Source organism: Petromyzon marinus, unplaced genomic scaffold (assembly GCF_048934315.1).
Source record: "Petromyzon marinus isolate PM22_M1 ecotype Great Lakes invasive population unplaced genomic scaffold, UKy_Petmar_22M1.pri1.0 PM_Scaffold_569, whole genome shotgun sequence".
Classification (NCBI taxonomy): Eukaryota; Metazoa; Chordata; class Hyperoartia; order Petromyzontiformes; family Petromyzontidae; genus Petromyzon; species Petromyzon marinus.
The window spans coordinates 20,376-23,716 of NW_027423578.1; the positions used below are offsets into that span (position 1 = coordinate 20,376).

At 43.7% G+C, this 3,341-nt stretch overlaps 1 long non-coding RNA gene across 2 annotated transcripts; it reads right to left on the reverse strand.

Annotated features, from left to right (window-relative positions):
* Positions 1 to 787: 787 nt before the first annotated feature.
* Positions 788 to 3,044, reverse strand: LOC142923483 (uncharacterized). Of its 2 annotated transcripts, none has more exons than XR_012940787.1 (3): positions 2,761 to 3,044; positions 1,997 to 2,077; positions 788 to 922 (listed from the first exon to the last, which is right to left on the reverse strand). It is a non-coding gene; the product is annotated as an uncharacterized LOC142923483 (long non-coding RNA). The 2 variants fall into 2 exon arrangements; XR_012940786.1 differs by having other exon boundaries at positions 788 to 925.
* Between the last annotated feature and the right edge of the window lie 297 nt (positions 3,045 to 3,341).

Sequence of the window (3,341 nt, forward strand, 5' to 3'; positions counted from 1 at the left end):
GAAGAGGGGCAGGGGTGACACACAGTGAAAATACAAACCAATCGCACAAATTGCCCAGCCGCGCACAGCCAGGTAATCTACACAACACTCGATTGTAGCTCGTCTCGAATGCAAAATATCTTGGGAGAACTCACAGGTCCATGAGTGATCGCTGTAAAGCAAAAAGTTTGCCAGCGGCGCCGTGTACGTGAGGCCCTGCAGGCTGGCATTCACGAAACACGTATTCCCGAGGTTGTTGAGCCCAGCACCCTCATGTAGATCCTCCTGCCACTTGAGAACTAAGTTGTCTGTCGCAGGTGTTGTGAATTCTAAAGATGGAATGCTGTCCTCATCTGCACACATGACATGATGGAAACACATCATTAACGTTCACAGCACTTTTATTATAACTCACAGCACTACTGAAGGGAATGGTTTACAAATTGGGTGTCTTAGCCTGTACCCGTGCTGGCATTTTTTTTGTGGTGCTGTTAGGTAGACACAATCCTCTTCACCAGCTGGCGAGATGCAAATGTATTAAATGTTTTTGAAGTGTTCAGCACTAGTAATCAGAATTGCCTGAAGAGCATCTTCAGCCTGTAAGTTTTACATCGACAGCAATGGCTAGACAACCACAGCAGCGTGACGAGATAAAGTGTACGTATGTGTGCACGTTGAACTTCTTTCACACCGTGCGTCGCCATCCATACTAATCGGAGGGACGGGGTCACGCCAGCAAACACTTACCTCCCGCATTAGGTTTGTGCAGCCCAGTATGGCTGGACTCGGTCACAAAAGACACGGCGGATGGAACGGTGCTGTGTTGGATCTCCAGCCCCTTGTCATCTGCTGCTGACACCGCCGGGGGTGATGTGGATGCCTCATCCTTGACGACGATGCTGGAGATGGTGTCCGCTTCTGCCTGTTGAATACTCTTGGCCTCCTGCTACGGCAGCAGTAAAAGCAGCCTTAAGTCACGGACACGCATCGCCACTACACTGCAGCATTGCTCAAACTGCTAAGTGCGGATTCTTATTTCAAACAACATGGCAAGCCAATCTAATAATGGAGACTCTGCTTTTAGATACCAGGATCTATCTTTGTTTCCAAAGAAGTTGGACAAAAACATACTCTATGTCTAAATTCTCCTTAGTGATATTCTGAAGACGTTACATTAAAAAGATGCATGTGATATCACTTGAGCGCAAATACAGACCCATATGGACACACATTCCCATACGGGTATACATCCCTTCATACGCCCTCCCCATTCTTGCAGTGCGTGAAATTGGAAATCATGCATATTTTAAATACTCAAATGGCTTAATGTGCTATTCATGCAACGGTTAGCAATCTGGTGTTATCGTACGGAATTTGGTGCCACAATTTCCTGGCATGTCAGTAGAAATACATCCTTCCCACCTTTATTCACCCTGCAGTATAAATAGGGACACCACAGGTAGTCGATGGACAAGCCATGTGTGTTGTGGGGTCAGGTGTGGGTGCTCCCACATTTTCCAAGATGTTTGGTGGGTGTAGAAGGTGAGTTTCCTCTCGTGCAAACCCAACCGCGAGCAATCGTATGATCAAACAATTTCAAGGCTGCACCTTTACGTGTGGACTGGTCTTCTTTGCAAGTTTTGCAACGTAAACTTTAATTTTTTACCTTAATTTTATCAATACTGATCTATACTACAGGTTTTCTTCTTTTTAGATCGTGTAAATATATAAATGTTTCGTTAAACCGGCCACAATCCGACACAGCCAATTTGTAAGGTTTACCACTTAAACAGATCGTGCCAATTCGTTACGAGTACAGCACACCGGTGTGTTGGAGAGCCAAGCCACAACATTTACAATCCGAGTACGACGTTTCGCCAGTAATCTAACCCAAAAGAAAGGACAAAACGGTATTATGGATGATTTTGGTCACGAAAGCATACGTGATAATTGAATTTTGCCTAATCACCTACTGTGATTTATCCTCCCTCTTTGCTGCTCCTACAGCCTCCCTTACCTTAGTCAGATGATCTGCATTGCTTTCATCAGATGATGTCTCCTCCTCGTCCTTCCCCGCACCTCCGAGCAGCACGTTTGCCTAGGTACGGTGCGAAAGAAGTTCAACATGCATCACGAGTTTAAACTGGTGTTGCAGCTTTCAAAAGACTCGAAAGAGGGCTGCCTTTTTTATCCTCACTTTCTGACTCAAACTGTTGTTGAAGCTTTCAACAACGTGAGCCTGCTTTATGTCGGCTTTAGCGTCACACTGTGGGAAGATTATATGACTTGGCTCAACGTAGTTTTTTTGGTAGTTAGTACGATTCTAGATTTAAAGCTTTCGTGACTGCTAGGATCCATACTCTTTGGTTCTATTGGGTAAAGTCACGTAGGTGAAAATAAAATAACAAAAATTCACGACGTTTCGGCCACAACACAAGCGGCCTTCACCTGATGAACACAAGCGGCCTTCACCTGATGAAGGCCGCTTGTGTTGTGGCCGAAACGTCGTGATTTTTTGTTATTTTATTTTCACCTACGTGACTTTACCCAATAGAACCAAAGAGTATAGTTAGTACGAGTTTATAATTAATGTAGTGCTTCAGGCTTACCCTGTCCATATATAGGTAAACCAAATCAACGTCTGAACTGATATTTTTCGTTCTCCAAATAACAAAGACATTGTTATTGAATGTTTCTAGTTATTAGCAGACTCTGTTAGATGTACCCAGTCACCCGCTGTGATTTATCCTCCCTCTTTGCTGCTCCTACAGCCTCCCTTACCTTAGTCAGATGATCTGCATTGCTTTCTTCAGATGATGATGTCTCCTCACCGTCCTTCCCCGCACCTCCGAGCAACACATTTGCCTAGGTACGGTGCAAAAGAAGTTCAACATGCATCACGACTTTAAACTGGTGTTGCAGCTTTCAAAAGACTCGAAAGGGGGCTGCCGTTTTTTTCCTCACTTTCTGACTCAAACTGTTGAAGCTTTCAACAACGTGAGCCTGAAATTTTGATTTAAAGCTATCGTGACTGCAGTAACGATAAACTGCCAAATCGTTGCGCGTGGCGCCAACGGTTTTTTAAATAAATAAATAAATGGATAAAATTCACCGTTTTTAAATAAATTCATGCAAACCAACACACCTGAAGACGACCGTTTGTGTTATGGTCGAAACGTCGTGATAATTTTTATTGCTTTATATATATTTTTTATTATTTTGTTGTTTCCCTTCAACGTGACTTTACCGAAAGAACTAAGACCGTGAGCCTGCTTTATGTCGGCTTTAGCGTCATACTCTGTGGGAAGATTATCACTTGGCTCAGCGTAGTTTTTAGGTAGTTAGTACGACTTTTAAATTAA